Source organism: Maylandia zebra, linkage group LG2, assembly GCF_041146795.1.
Source record: "Maylandia zebra isolate NMK-2024a linkage group LG2, Mzebra_GT3a, whole genome shotgun sequence".
Classification (NCBI taxonomy): Eukaryota; Metazoa; Chordata; class Actinopteri; order Cichliformes; family Cichlidae; genus Maylandia; species Maylandia zebra.
Window position 1 is genome coordinate 9,938,220 of NC_135168.1, and position 16,169 is coordinate 9,954,388.

At 42.6% G+C, this 16,169-nt stretch overlaps 1 long non-coding RNA gene across 1 annotated transcript; it reads right to left on the minus strand.

Moving 5' to 3' along the window:
• Positions 1 to 6,147: 6,147 nt before the first annotated feature.
• Positions 6,148 to 7,316, minus strand: LOC143420764 (uncharacterized). Its single transcript, XR_013100494.1, has 3 exons — positions 6,541 to 7,316; positions 6,344 to 6,455; positions 6,148 to 6,272 (listed from the first exon to the last, which is right to left on the minus strand). It is a non-coding gene; the product is annotated as an uncharacterized LOC143420764 (long non-coding RNA).
• Between the last annotated feature and the right edge of the window lie 8,853 nt (positions 7,317 to 16,169).

Here is a 16,169-nt window from a genome sequence, read left to right on the forward strand (position 1 = left end):
GAAAGTACACAAAGGCTGTGCTGGAACACGTGTGTTACACTTTTTGACAGCTGAGAACAAAACACAATATTTTGCATCATCTCTGCAGTGTCTCTTCTTTCCTCTGCTGTTGTGCTTTTAGCTCCAAACTGTTTCAAATGGTTTGTCAGCAAGCTGACCTCTGACCTCTGCAGTACTAACTCCTGACCCGTACAAAGAGCGGGCGTTTCTGACCTTTGACCTGCAGCTGTATGTCTCTCAGTCTCAGTTCTTCTCTCCGTCACTGATGGAGCAGGTGTAGTTGCTGCTGACAGTCAGTCGTTTGTTTTCTCAGAGTGAGGCTGAAGTCTGAACTGTTCAGAGCATCAGGTCTCATCAACGTGCGCTGCTGTAACGCCGCTTTGTCCTCTGAGATCACCAGGTATGAAACCTGAGTGCTGACAGAGCAGCATGTTCCCCCTCATTCACCTCCACCACCACAGCCAAGGCATGCTGGGAAACTGAGGACACACAGACGGAGAACTGAAGTGTCTGCTGTGTGTTCATCTCAGAGTCCTCACAGGTGACACATTAGCTCCAGAACACCAAGCCAGGTGTTTGAAGCCTGACAGGGATTCTTCCCATCCAGAGGGAGGATTTAGCTGCACAACAATGAACATTAGTGTGTAGTTTAGAAACACAGACTGTGCCTGCACTGCATCTAGTGAAGAAAAGTGTTACTGCCAGAGAACGAGGCTCCTTTAAAGCAGCTGATATTAAGGTTGAAAAATCAACAATAAGCTGATGTAATCAACGTTTCACAAAATGGTCAGCAGCTAAAATCTGGAGCCGTTCTTTGGTGGTAATTAACAGTTTGTTCTTGTTAGCTAATTATGTCATTAAAGGTAGCAGCAGAAGCCTTGTGTTGAAAGCCCATTCACTCACACATTCACACAGTATGTGTGTGTCTGTGTTACACTGTGGAGATCCCTTCTGTTGGAGCGCCATCTTGTGGCAGGTTTAAGAAATGTTCTTCTTGTAAATCCAAACTGATGCACCTCCATAGCAGACTGTGGAGGCTTTCAGTGACATGAAGACTTGATTTATACTGTCATATTCTCCTGTTACACAAAGCACAGCACGCTGAACATGGATGAACTGAAACTCCCAGCATCTGACTGAGGAAAAGCACAAATCATTCTCACACTGACTCCTGCTTGATTTTAGATTTGCTTTCAAATCCTCACACTTTCATATGAAGCACTAAATGGGCTCCAGACTGTTTATCTCAGCTTCCTGTCAAACACACTGCTGCTCACACCGAGGCTCAGTTTACTCCTCCAGCCTGGCTTAACCTGCTGTCTGTTAAAAACAGTCCCACACTCCTCTGTTTAATCCTTCTGATCAGACTCTTTGATTTTGTATTGTTTTTACCTGAAGTTGTGTTTTTGACATGGTTCTGTCTGTGAAATAAAGCTCACACACACACTGCTACAGTCCTTCATACACTTAGAAACGAAGCTGCTCCTTTCCTCAGTGCTGACACATAAAGAAGAGTTGCTTTTATATCCAACACGTCTCTGTTCCAGAAAACAGCTTCAGCAGCCTCTGAGTCTGAACTTGGAGTTGGTTATAAGCCACAGGCCTGTGTGCACAGCAATGAGGAAATATAATGCAGTAAGTGAAACATGGATGTGTGGAACAGATTATCCCAAAGGTTGATTCTGTTCATCTGGACGTTCTCAGTGAAACATTTGGTCTCTCGGTCAGGTGACTCCTTTAGTCTCAGCTGACTGCAGCTTTCCAAACCTTTGTCACTGGATCACTCACTTCATCTCCAACGTGTCCCTGACACAGACAGCTGGAGCCGTTACAGCAAAATCATTGATCATCGTTTTTAGAACATTAGCTGGTGTTGGTGGGCAGGCTAGCAGTGCTAATTGTTAGCACTAGTTCTGCTGCTCTCCCTTTGTCTCTGTTATTGTTGGTCTTTAGTGAACAATAGAAAGTGTCTTCATGAGACTGTTGCCTAATGTTCAAATGTAGATAACACCACCTGCACCAACCTGTTACACAGCACAACCCTCTGGTGTAGCTTTGGCTGGAGCACATATTGGCAGCTCCAGTGACATCACCACTCCATGGTGACATCATCTCTACAGACTGTGGCTGTTACATATCCTCACCTGGTAATAATAAGACTGTCCTCAGCTGCACACAGCTCCAAGATGAACAAACTGAAGTAAATACAAATTAGAGTTACGATAGATTGAAATCTTGTAATCAGAGCTAATTCTTAGTGAAACTCTCACAACATCATATCATGATCCTGGGTTAGTGTCTTGGTCTCAGATCACAACATCAGCACAGGCTTGGCTTGGGTGAGGTATTGAGTGGTTCTTGTCCATGACAGCTGCAGGTACAGTGCCATCAGCCATGCTGCACCACATGTCTGCCCAGGAACATTAGTGTGGCTGAGTCTCATGTAAACATTGTGCTAAAGTGGTGGGAAAGTGGCTGCAAGCTGGCTGCACTGTGTCCAATACTCTCAGTATGATATCCACAAACCTCTGAGTGTCACAGAGTGGGCCTGTGCTCAGCTCACTGTGCCCCATTCAATTCTACTTGCATAGTTTTACAAGTAAAATTAAAAGTTGCTCAATGATAAGTTATTGTAGTAACAACTAAGTCCATGGTCATTATTTGTTAATAGTAGCTTAAAGCTTCTGCACCAATCATGGAGCACCAGGTTTAGAGCATGTGGATCTACAAAAGTAAGTCCCAGTAAGATGGGCTGAGCCTTACATACTAGAAGAAACATGTCATTCCCAGCAGATGAAGCGCCCTTTAAAGCAGGATCTCACTTTCAACCTAAAGAACTTGCTATGAGCATGCAGTGCATTCATGGTTATTATTCATACGATTGTGGGGAGCTAATAAAGTGCAACTATCACATTACATTTTATTATTAAATTGTTGTTAACAATCCCTTCACTTCTGCTTATCTAATTCATGGTTGCAGGATGGCTGACAGCTTCCATTAGGCAGGAGGTAATGTCCATTCTGGCCACAGTGCAACCCACAATGTGTAACTGACACTATTATATTGCATTATGTCACATTGTTACATCTTTTTAATAAATGATGACAGTCAGCTGAATTTGCTGCCCCCTTGGTGGAGGACATCAGGATCAGCAGCTCCATCACAAACACCACAGAAGAAGAACAACACTGGATCAGATTATCTGGACGTGTTTGACAGGGACAGTGTTCATGTTCATGGACATCAGGACAAAAACAGACGATGGAAACCTGCCAGATTTGAGCTAAACTGCTCGTTTCCATGTGTAGTCCCTGGGAGGTCACATGACCAACAAAGACACACAAGCTGTGTCCCAAAACGTCGGCTGCATCCTCCGGAGGCCGCATTTGAAGGCCAATGACGTCACAGCCAGGCGACGAAGGCTGTCCCGATTCCTCGACTCCTTCAAATGCGTCCTTCATTCCCCCGAGTTTGAAGGATGGGTCGGGTGTGTCCTTCGTGGCCCACCATATCCCAGAATTCATAGCGCGGCCCAGCCAAATTTCAGCTGCCAACAATGGCGGCCGCTACTAAGTTTTAAAATTTAACGAGGGAGTACTACTTACTTACAATGAATTCCTTACACTATATAATTTTCCCGTCAGTGTTGGGGAATTCTCAATGGTGCTTGGTGCCATACCCTCAGGGACTTTAATGTTATATAAAAACACTGACAGCTCAATATCTGCCTCAGTCACTCTCCCTGATCCAGCTGAGTCAGCAGTGGGAAAAATCTGCTTTTCACAGGAACTTGGTAACAGCAATAAGAGAATACGTAGTTTATTCCAAGAAGATATCATGTCTCTCCCATATATAGAATATCTTACTGGAACCGACATGTTCCAGATATCACCTGGAAGACAGTCTGGATGATCCCATAAATATCTAATTGTGAACAAGGTGAAGGAAATCTCATATAAAATTCTTCATAAATGTGACCCAGCCAGTCACTATATGGTAACATTTAAAAGAGACATAAATACTAATTGAACTTTCTGTGGGGATCATCCAGAAACTGTGGCACATCTCTTTTGGTTCCTCTACACAGAGATTCTGGAAGAATTTAGCAGTTTTGTTATTGTCCATATTTTAAGGGAGTTTTCTTTACGATGGAAAATGTTTTATTCTTTTTCTTTAAGTTCCCCAGGAAGAATGATAAATGTTTTTTATAAAAAATTTGTTAATACTTTTAGCTATTTTATATCCATAAATGTAAGTTTATTAATAAAACACCATATTTCTGCCGTTTTATAAGGATATGAATTGTACATACAATCAATTTCAGACTCAACCAACAAAAAGCCTCTCAGAACAATATTTATATGTTGATTTTTTTCGCCTACTCATATCATCATTTTTTTACTCCTGGGCCCTGTTTCAGGAAGCCGGTTTAGAAAACTCAGAGTGAAAAACGATACGCAGGGTTGAGTAACCCCGAACTGTCCAACTCGGAATATTCGGTTTCAGAAAGGCTGATAACAATTAGTTCAGTCAACGCGGAGTTGCTTTAACCCCAAGTGAAGCGCGCGGACGAGGATATATAAAGCCCTGATAAGCGGAGCACAGATTAAGCGAGTCACCATGGAGACGGAGGGAAAGAAGGCGTGGTCAATGTATTTTACAGCGCTTGAGGCTGAAATTCTGATGGCAGCATATGCCGATAACACGCAAATTCCGCGGAAAAAAGTAACACAGCCACAGCTGCGAAAGACAGGGAGCATGCATGGCAAAACATAGCCGACAGAGTCAATGCGTGAGTGTTAATATAAACATTGATCTAGGGATTTCCACCCATTTAACACGTTATTTTATCATATGTTATTTTATTTGTTATTTTATACATTTTATTTTGTGATGTGATGTGAGCGCAGGTGCAACCCAACAGGCCCCAAACGTTCCTGGCAGCAAGTAAAAATGAAATATAAAAATATAGTCCAAACAGGTAAGGTGTAATTGTATTATGAGCCATAGTGCTTGGTCTGTTTGTCCCATGTAAATCAATTGCAGTTAGAGGCTACATTAATTTTCTTTCTGTAAGCACTTATTGAAATTATCTGAGCACATTACAAGTACATATTTGCTTACTCTGTATGCTCAAATGTGGCCCGTTATAGCCAACAGAAAAAAAGCGGAGGCCCGAAAAACAGGTGGGGGTCCTCCACCACCACCACTCACAGAGGCTGAGCAGTTGGCCCTCAGCCAAAACAGTGGGCGCCCTGTGGCCGAAGGCATCTCTGCGGGGACATCCTCTGAGTCAATAACCCCGCAAGACACAAGTGCCTACATAGGGGGTAAATCCAAAATAATACATGATGTGCATACATCCTTTCTTCACAGTCACCTTTGCAGTGCTACTCATTCATTTGATAAACTCTTTACCATAATGGATTATTTTGTAGTGAAGTTATTTTCCTACTGATTTTGCCTTCCCTCAGGCTTGGTTGTCTTTGAGAGCATAATGACAATGAAGTGTAAGGTGATTGGTATGTTTGTTAATTGCCATTTGGTCCCTTGTAAGTTATAAGTGACCTGTATAAACCTCATATTCTATCAGTTGATGGTGATGGTGTACTGCATCTGGTGCAGCCTCCTGTTGAGCCAGACCAACATGCAGTTGTGAGTAATACTCCACAGATTATATGAGTTTACAGTAGAACAGCAATGTTGTTTATTTCTTTACTGCAGGAAAATAATGAAGAAACATTGACAGCTGTTACAGAGGAGGAAGCAACAGAGACACTTTATGAGGTGTACATCTTTTAATACTTTGTGTACAGGAAATACAGGCGACCAATAAAGCCAGTTGAACAAAAAATCTGTTTATTCTTCTTTCAACATGTTGAGGTGATGGGTCAAAAGAAATGATTGTGACATATGGTGTCTCTGACTGCGCTTCCATCTTGTATGTCCGTGGGAGGGTCAGGATGTTCATGGTTTGGATCACTGCTGTTTGGTTCAGAAGGACAGTGTTCTCCTCTAATTGTGGCAATGTTGTGAAGAATCACACATGCCACAATAATGTCACATGCCCTTTCTGGGGTGACCCTGAGTCTTTGCAGGCACTGGAACCGGGCCTTAAGCATTCCGATAGTCATTTCAATTCTGGCTCTTGTCCTGCAATTAGCCAGATTATATCGCTGCTGTGGGCCCGGTTCAGGGTCAGGGTAAGGGGTAAGCAAATAGGGTAAACATGGATACCCCCTATCACCAAGCAAGTAGCCAGTGAACTCTCCTAAGACAGAAGGATACACTTCAGTTCAAATGTCCCTGAAGCAATTGGTCTTTAAAGTATTCTCAACTCACCATGTCCAAATTTTGTGCTCAGTGTACATTCACGGAATATTTGTGAGTCATGGACAGAGCCTGGCCACTTGGCTTCCACATTTGTGATAATGTTGGCAGCATCACATATGATCTTCACAGTGCAGAGAACACAAATTAGCATCCATTACTATGATAAAATAATTTGTTAGTTTGAAATGCTACAGGGAACTATGTACCTGTACATTAATGCTGTGGAAAGACTTCCTGTTCACATAGTCTCCTTCATTTACTAAAGGAGCAATGATTGGAATGTGAGTGCCATCTATACAGCCAATCACGCCTGGGAACCCTGAAAATAAATGTAAAATTTAAGTAGTAGTCCAAGTATCACCACACCATAAATTAAGTTTTGGTCATCCTGATACCTGCAATTTTGTGGAATCCCTCTTTGATAAATCTTGTGGGTCTGTGACCGGGGAACACCACAAACGAGTGCAGGAGACGTTTCAGTGCAACTGTAACATTCCTGACTGCCCGACAGACGGTAGCCTTGGAAACGTGCTCAGCGTCACCAATATTATACAGAAAGCTCCCGTTTGCAAAAAAACGAAGTGCAATACAAATAATATGTACAGAACTGAGAGCATGTCCGCGATGTGTCACATGCGTAATATATGGCCTGAGGATGTTATTCAAATAAATTATAGATTGTGCTGAGAAACGGTAACGTTCGCACAGAAAATCATCAGGAAATGATAAAATGTCCAAACGCGCTCTAATCACTCTCTCCCGGCGGAGAGCTCTGCGGAGAATTTGGGCTTCACGATCTACTGGCTCTTCAAGGAAGGGACACGCCATGTCCGACACTTCCTACTGTCAGGTTTCCGACAAAGGGGCGGAGACAGTCAGGGTTAGTTGTAGTAAACCTGCTAGGGGGCAGGTTAGCTTCACGGCGTGTGTCGTCATAGTGACTCACTCAGGCTTCAGCTGAACTCGCTTTGTGAAACCGAAAACCCAGAGTTTTCGTTAACTCAGGGTATACTTACTCAGTTTTTCCACTAAACCGGCTTCCTGAAACAGGGCCCAGGTTCTGTATGTTCATGTTCTGTTCTTTTGTAAACTTCATCTGTTTGTATGTTGTATACTCATTGTGTTTCAATAAAGTTCGATTTAAAAAAAGGTACGTTCTAAACGAAGCTTCAGACGTCACTGATCACGTGACTCTGGCCAAACGAATCAAGCCTCGACACGGTGCTTCTGAAGCAGCGCGTTGATCTTTCTGACACACGCACCGGAGCGTCAGCTTCAAGCGGACCATCACTACGTCTCACATCTAAAGGTGTCAAGGTAACTTTGAACTGAGTTCAGTCAATCTGGAGTTTTTCCAAGTTTTCTGTTGCTCTCTGTGAGAGAAGAGCGTTAAAGGCGGGGCTCTCCAGAGTCCAGCAAAACAGGAAACCACAGCTGGGTGTGTGTAAGTGTGCAAACCAATAGAATGCATCGTGGTGGGGGGGGCATCACGGGCAAGAAAAAAATAAAATAATCGGTCGTACCCATGCTTCCCCGACGTCATGCCAGCGCATATTGGGAAATTCGTAGGCACCGATCGGTTTTCTATCAGCCATTTGCTGGGAGTAAGGGCGCCCTCCGTTTGCGAGGTGCGCCTGCTGCTGGCGGCACAGGGAGGAGAGGGCGGGGCGGCGGGGAGTCTCTGGCTGGCTGGAGCGACATCTAATAACCAACTCGCAAAACAAAATAAAAACAACAAACAGATATTATGATACAGACTTATAATCTGCACCGATGTTTTTTCTACATTCTATAAAGTGAGCGCGAGAGCCCTCGGTGCGCCTGCGCGCTGCTGAAGTCAAAGTAAACTTTATTGTCATCTCCGCTACAGACAGTCCAGCATATAGAGAGACGAGACGACGAGGCTGCAGTTACAGCGGTGCAAGTAAACAAACAATAAATATAAGAAGAGTAAGAAAATAAATCTACACTTTAGGACTCGGGGTAAAGGATCAATAACAATTTAAATTTATAATTTACAGTTTGATGATTTGAAGTCTCACACAAGCCGTCAAAAGGGGCGGGGCCGGCTGCTTCCAAGTAGAGCACATTTCATTTATAATGATGTAAATCCAAGCCCATCATGGATTCACGATCTGAATCCTGGGTTGTGTGAAATCCCAGAAATCAACCTTAGACAAAGTGAATCTGTGAACTAAGGTGTAGGTCTGTTAGGTTAATTGTGCTGATCCTCGGGTTGGGGGATTTGTGTTTGTACTGGAGCGCAAAATTCAAACCAATGGAAGATGGACAACAAAAGTTCAAAGCCATCAGGTGCTCAGGTTAGAAAAAAGAGAAAAGATGCAGGTAAGCAGACGTGTCATTTCAGTCTCAGACAACCTCGTTTCTCTTACAGAGGTTGAATGCACCTTCTGCGGATGGCGGTACCACACAGTGTGCGTGGACTTCCCCTGCACAGAAGGCAACTACAAATGCTGTGAATGCTAAATAAACAGAAACAAATGATCCCTGTTGTCTTTGCTTGATGATTGGTTTGAGTCTTGACAATCCACATTGCTGGCGTTGCATCTTTCAATGGCAGCAATGGCAGGTATCAGTGCTCAAACCTTTTGTGTTTGTTTCCAACAAGTTGCCCACCTCGGGAAACAAAAATGTGTTCTTTTACTTGTCAGATGAACATATGAGACACTTTGACTCTTCAGTGCAGTGTGGAGCCTAACAAAGATCTGTTTTGTGTCCCAGCTGATCAGCAGGAGGAGGAGAGTCTGACGGAGCAGCAGAGGAACATTTTCAGCTACTTGGACTCAGCTCAGCCACTACAGAGGAAACAATGAGCTCAACACAGAAGGTGACAGACAGAGCAGGACCATATGACCACAGATATTTATCACCATATACATTTGAACATTTGCCATAACGATGTAGCTGACGATAGAATTGACACCAGACAAAATACTTTACAGCTGCACAACTTTATTAAAAAGCCATCAATGTATTTTCACTGAAACAAGCAGCTGTTGTTTATGTGCATTAAAGTTATATAAAAATGTAACAGTGCAAATGCAAATTCCTCGCTGACAGTTTAACCAAAAGGCGTTTCCAGTGGAAACTGGCCGACACATCCTGAGCATAACCATGTATAATATCCACTAAACTTCAGAAGAGGTTATACAGTCGTGGCCAAAAGGTTTGAGAATTGCATAAATATTGGAACCTGGAGAAGTTGCTGCTTAAGATTTTATAATACAGATTTGTACTTTATTTCAGATTGAACCTTTAAAGGGGCATTTCTGGACTTTTAAAGACCAGTAATGTACTTTTAAGGGAACATTTAAAAAAATGTTCCTATAGGTACAAAAATGTTCTTCTCTCGTACCTCTATTTCTGAGAGTGTATCATGTAACACTATAGATCAACTTAGCTCAGAATATATAAAGCATATAAACAGTTACAGCAATATGATGCAACAAACACAGCAGCTACTGATCCAAAATACTCAAAGCTTCATAGAACTGAAACCAACATTTATTTTTAGCTCCATTCTGCTGCTGATACAGACTTTAGGTTTCTGAACATTAAACTTGTTGCTGCCTTTCATAGTGTGTAACTTGAAGGCCCTGAGTACTTTCTCCCACACTGGAAACACTGGGATCATCACATTATTTGAACATTACCTAATAAGACTGATTCAGCACAGACAGTTATGTTAAACTTTCCTAGCAGTCCTTCACAAACAGGGAACAGTCTGTCTATTCTCTCCATCTGTCAGCTGCTGCTGGCTCTTCCTCCTCCTCTTCCTCACACACTGCTGAGTTTGTCCTGGTGGATCATCAGGGCTGCAAAGCCTCACAGATGATGTGCAGCAGTGGCTCCCTCAGTCTGTCCTCACTCTGGACACTTGCAGTCGTCACACATGGAAATCAAATGTGTGATAAGCTGCAGGATTCAAACACAAGTGTAACTTATAAACACATGTTCATACTTTTATTCCACAATCAGAGAGAAAGAAACAGAGAGAGAGTGCAGGACAGACACAGGTGACAGTCTCAGGTGTACACACTGCTACACAACAGCACAGAGAAGCAGGATTTAGTGTTTGTGTTATTACGAGTGTAAACAAGAAGAGTTCCAGATGGTGCAGTGGACACATGTGTGACTGCTGTGATTAAAGCATCTTTCTTTCAGCTTAACGAGTGAACCGTCAGCTCGTTCAAACACACGTTAAAGTGCGTTTGGCTCGACACCACCGAACAGAGGCAGCAATATAACACAGCTAACATTAACAGTGCAGTGAATCCTGCTTGTGCCGTGATGTTCAGGACTGCAAACCGAGCAGCATCACTGACTTTCAGCTTGTTGTGTTTGTGGATATATGACTGACTTTAATTATCCACAAAATCATCACATTCTCTGTCAGATTAAGGTCGACTATTGAACGGCGTATATTTTAAAGGCTTTAAAACCAAGTTAACGCTGAAAGTACAAACATCACTAATGTCACATAACTCTGCCGACAAGGCATAGCTATGGCTATGAAATGCTCTTTGTGTATCACTTCTTCATTATGAAAGATGTCATTAATGCACTAGTAATGTCTCATCTGGAGTATTGTTCAATCATTTGGTCAGCAGCTAATAAGACAGATCTTAACAGACTTCAGTTAGTCCAGAATAAGGCGTCCAGATTAGTGTGAAGATGTTCATACTATACTAATATTGATAACATGCATAATAACCTTTCTTGGCTTCCTGTACAGGCTAAAATATTCTATGGCTTACTTGTAGTTCTAAAGAAAGCAATTCTGTTAAACACACCACATTTATTCTGCTCAGCTGCAGTATCCAGATGAAATACATCATCATATTACACAGTTTTCAACAAGCTGCAATTTAGTAAATGCTCGAGTTAAAAGTAACGTTTTGTAAAACTGTTACATTTAGAGCAACTTTTAAGTGGAATAAGTTGCCTTAAAAAATTAGAGAATTATTCAAAACTTCAATGAACACTTAAAAGCCGATTTACAGAGCTTTTAGTTGTTGTAAATATTGTAAGACATGATTTGTTTTTGAAATTTGTGTAATGTGCCTCAATGTTATTGATATTATTATTAATATTATTGATTGCTTATATTTGAACAATTGTGAAACCTCACTGTGGATGTAAGAGTGAAATTATGTGGATATCTTGAATCCACTTTATTGTGTAATATTTTATGTGAGTATTTGACGGAAGACGAGCAACATCTGTTGTGGAAGCTAACGGGGTTCCTTTAGAATAAACAAACATAGGATTTATTATCACTGAATAATTCTGTATAAATCTATACAAATTATAGAAATATGTAATAGGAAACAACAAAATAATCTAAATTATAAAATAATGTGTGTGTGTGTGTGTGTGTGTGTGTGTGTGTGTGTGTGTGTGTGTGTGTGTGTGTGTGTGTGTGTGCGTGTGCATGATTTTAGTGTTTGAACAGTCATGAATTATCTTTAACAGCAGGTTGGATGTAATGTGTTAGAACTACCAGCAGGTGGGGATAAGAGACCTTTAAGGTGTTTGGTGCCACGCTCCACCTTCAGGTTTAAAACTAGTGTTAATGGAGTTTGAAGGTTGAGTTTGTTCCACGACTGCATTTCACTCACTGCCTCTGTTTGTATCTCTGTCACTGCAGGACCAACATGGAGCCAGAAGTCAGCGCTCTCAGGAGGCCGACAAACCTCACAGAAGAAAGGGAGAGAAAAAACACACCTGTGACGAGTGTGGGAAAGGTTTTACTGTGAGGGCTAAACTAAAACAGCATCAGGTCATCCACACTGGAGAGAGACCGTTCAGCTGTGACTTGTGTGGAAAGTCTTTCTCCTTGAAGCGTTCCCTAAAAACACACCAACTCATCCACAGTGGAGTTAAAGCGTACAGCTGTGATCAGTGTGGCAGAGCTTTTACTCGCAGTAGCCACTTACAGAGTCATCTAGTTACCCACTCTGGAATTAAGGCATACAGCTGTGATCAGTGTGGCAGAGCTTTTACTCACAGTAGCCACTTACAGAGTCATCTAGTTACCCACTCTGGAATTAAGGCATACAGCTGTGACATCTGTGGAAAAACTTTCAGTCAGAGAGGGAGCCGAAATACACACCTACGCATTCACACCAGACATGATGTGTACTGCTGTGAACAGTGTGGCAAAGAGTTTATAACTCACACAGACTTACAACGACACATGTTTACCCACACTGAGGAGAGACCTTATCAATGTGACCTGTGTGAGAAGACTTTTAAATCTCCACATCACCTGAGACAACACCAACAGATCCACACCAGAAAGAGACTCTACAAGTGCAGCTACTGTGAGGTATGTATTTATATTGTTATCTTGTCATTTTAGCCTGACTGTTTGGAACAACTCTGCTCATTAAACTGTGTTAGCATGTTAGCAATTCTACTGCATGGAAAAGCAGCTCTGAGTGATTATTCAGATTTTCCTTTCAGTTATGATTTTAGTATTACTGTAGTATTATGGTGGTAGTATTGTAGTTATTGCAGCCCAGTAAACTGAGTGTGTTAACTGAAACAGTCAAATGTAGTTGGACGTCTGCAGAGATGCTCTTTATTTCAGGCGACGTTCAGGATACAAATGTTGAAGGACTGACTTACACTGTCTTTGTGTCTTTGTTTAGAAGCAGAGCGACACAGATGGATCCAGTTCTCAACCCTGTCATCACTGTGGTGGTGGGAAAGACTTTCATTGTGACCTCTGTGGAAAAACTTTCAGTTGGCAAAAGACCCTAAAAGTACATCAACGTAGACACACTGGAGACAAACTGAAATACTGCAAAGAATGTGGGAGAAGCTTCCCCACACCAAGTGATTTAAAACGACATGAACTGATTCACAGTGGGGTTAAAAAGCACCTCTGTGATCAGTGTGGGTCATCCTTCACCACTGCATGGAAGCTTAAAACACACAAAGGAGTCCACACAGGAGAGAAACCACACAAGTGCAGACACTGTGAGAGAAGCTTCTCACAGTCAGGTAATCGTAACATTCATGAACGTGCACACATGGAAGGAAACTACAGCTGTGACCAGTGTGACAAGAGCTTCAGGAATCTCAGTTCATACTCTGCACACAAACGATCCCACGTTACTAATAAACTGTTTCACTGTTACCAATGTGCCCAAACATTCACCTCATTGTCTGCTCTGTGCAAACATCAGCGTGATCACTCAGGGCTGAAATCACTCCCATCACTGGATCACAGTGAATCTGAAGACACAGAAAGATCCTCTGGTTTCTGTGTCGGACTCAAAAAGCTTGAGATCAGGCTCCACAGAGTTCAGATAGAATCATTTAAACTTGTGTTGAACTGAACTGGTTGCTGGGCTGAACTTCTACATAATACAGATCTACATGGGATCTTCTTTTCTGTTGTTTTACTGAGTCAGTTTTGTCCTTTTTTCTCTGTCCTGGTTTTGCTCGTCTGTAAATGATTGAAACTCAGTCAAATAGTTCATTGTTCTCCAGCAAAACGTTTTGGAAACTCATGTTTAACCTTTAAAACTCTGACATGTTTTAGCACACAAGGCTTCATCGGGGAGTTCACTCATGATTGGACCATGAGAACAAAGGTTTTTAGTTCTTTCAAAGAGAGTCTTGGAGATGTTTGATGTTTCTGTTTTTCTGAAACCACCTGAAAGAAAAACTATTTTTCTTGCTTTATGTAGTGTGGAAGTTTTTAATGTTTCTTCATCTGTGATGTTCTTGAATGTGTTCACGTGAAGATGGTACAAATAAACTGTCCTTTCAGCTTTAGCTCCTAATTTATTCATTATTTATGGATGTAGCACAGCAGCCGTCTCTTGATTAACACATGGAGGGCTCGGGATCTGATGGTGTCGTCTCCCTAATTTGCCCACTCAGTAAATCTCACTCATGGCCAAGAAATTGAAATAAACCTTGTTTCCCTGCTGGATAGTGATCCACTGTAACTCTGCTCCTCCTTCCTGTTTAGGATTTCTGTGGCTGAAGTAAAATTCCCTCCATCCATCACTTATCCCAGCTAACCCAAAGTGAAATAAAGTTTTGCTGGTCTTAAAAAAGCATTACAATAATGGGCATTACCAATGCAAACTGAATGATACAGAAGATGAAAGAAGAGACTTTGATCAGTTAATAAAGCTCATGATCTGGATTCATTGTGGCTGCTACACAGATACTTCTGGGTCACTTCTCTCAGTTAAGATAAGATAACCTTTATTAGTCCCACACGTGGGAAATTTGTTTTGTCACAGCAGGAAGTGGACAGTGCAAAAGTTATGAGGCAAAAATTAGAATACAATAAGAATAAATACAGTACACAACTGTACAGAATAGAATAAAATAAAATACTATATACAGAAGAATAAAATAAATATACAATAAGATAAAAATAGAATACAAATACAAATACTATATACAACTGAGTAAAAATACAACGATGACAGAAAGGATTATTGCACTTAGTATTATTGCATATGTATGGATGTGTGTGCTTGATCAGTTAAAGTCTTTATTATGGAGTCTGACAGCAGTGGGGAGGAAAGACCTGCGAAATCTCTCCGTCCCACACCGTGGGTGCCGCAGTCTCCCACTGAAGGAGCTACTCAGTGCTGTCACAGTCTGCTGCATGGGGTGGGAGATGTTGTCCAACAGGGATGACAGCTTAGCCGCCGTTCTCCTGTCACTCACCACCTCCACTGGGTCCAGAGGGCATCCTAGAACAGAGCTGGCCCTTCGGATCACCCTGTTCAGTCTCTTCCTGTCCCCAGCAGAGATGCTGCCGCCCCAGCAGACCACACCATAGAAGATAGCAGAAGCCACAACAGAGTCATAGAAGGTCTTCAGCAGTGGGCCCTCCACCCCAAACGACCTGAGTCTCCGCAGCAGGTACAGCCTGCTCTGCCCTTTCCTGTAGAGGGCGTCTGAGTTATGAGTCCAGTCCAGTCTATTGTTCAGATGAACACCAAGGTACCTGTAGCTGTCCACAGCCTCAATGTCCATACCTTGGATGTTCAGTGGTTGCAGTGGAGAATGCTTGTGCCTGCGGAAGTCTACCACCAGCTCCTTGGTTTTACTGGCGTTGATCTGGAGGTAGTTCAGCTGGCACCAGTCCACAAAGTCTTGGGTCAGACCTCTGTACTCCTTGTCGTCCCCATCAGTGATGAGGCCGACTATTGCAGAGTCATCAGAGAACTTCTGCAGGAAGCACTGGGTGGAATTGTGGGAGAAGTCTGCAGTGTAGATGGTGAAGAGGAACGGAGCCAGAACCGTTCCCTGTGGGGCCCCCGTACTGCAGACGACCCTGTCCGACACACAGCCCTGAGTCCTCACATACTGTGGTCGGTCGGTGAGGTAGTCCAGGATCCAGGTAGTGAGGTGATGGTCCACTCCAGAGTTCTCCAGCTTGTCCTTTAGAACCGAGGGAAGAATGGTGTTGAAGGCACTGGAGAAATCAAAGAACATGATTCTCACAGTGCTTCCAGCGGTCTCCAGGTGAGCGAGGGAACGATGTAGTTAGGAACCTTCCTCACCAAACTGACTGTTGGACCACACCCCTGGTTTCATGAGAAATTGTTTCAGCCATGATTTCTCTTCCTGTATTTCAGAGTAAAGACTGAAGTGACAAATGGAAGCATGTTTAAAAAACACAATGTGAGAGAGACGTTGAGGTCCTTAGAAGTTACCCTGGGTTTTTCTGTCACCCTGCTAGATGTTACACACCTTGTTATTGGACTGATTTCTACTGCTGGACTACTCCTGCGGAGAGTAACAATACTCTTACTAATTAGCTCCCTTT